Source organism: Cyprinodon variegatus, unplaced genomic scaffold (assembly GCF_000732505.1).
Source record: "Cyprinodon variegatus isolate N-32 unplaced genomic scaffold, C_variegatus-1.0 Scaffold1375, whole genome shotgun sequence".
In the NCBI taxonomy this organism is placed as follows: Eukaryota; Metazoa; Chordata; class Actinopteri; order Cyprinodontiformes; family Cyprinodontidae; genus Cyprinodon; species Cyprinodon variegatus.
The window spans coordinates 153,470-154,122 of NW_015151828.1; positions in this window are offsets into that span (position 1 = coordinate 153,470).

A 653-nucleotide genomic window follows, 5' to 3' on the forward strand; every position below is an offset into this window, starting at 1 on the left:
TAGCATGACCACCATTAGCTACCAAGATGATATCCTCAAACCCCTTTTGAGACCATATGCTGGAGCTGTTGGCCCTGAATTCCTCCTATTGCCAGACAATGCTAGATCTCATGTGGTTGGAATGTGTCAGCAGTTCCTGCAAGATGAAGGCATCTAAGCTATGGACTGGCCCACCCGTTCCCCAGACCTGAATCTGATTGAGCACATATAGGTCATCATGTTTCAATCCATCCACCAACATCACGCTGCCCGACAGACTGTATAGGAGTTGGTGGATGCTTTAGTCCAGGTCTGGCAGGAGATCCCTCAGGAGACCATCCAACACCTCATCAGGAGCATGCCCAGGCCACCAGAAACACTGAGCCTAATTCTGACCTGTTTTTAAGGACATCACAGGCTGATCCAGCTTTCATGTGTGTTTTTGCACTTAAATTGTGTGTGTGATTCCGAATCTAGGCCTCCATTGGTAATACATTTGATTTCTATTGGTTATTTTGGTGTGATTTTGTTGCCAGGCCATTCAACATGCACCGAACAAAGTATTCAATGAGAACGTCACATCTCATAACAATTACATATATAGGATGTGTTATTTGAGTGTTCCCCTTATCTTTTTTTGAATATATATATAGCCATGTGACCAAAACTGTCAA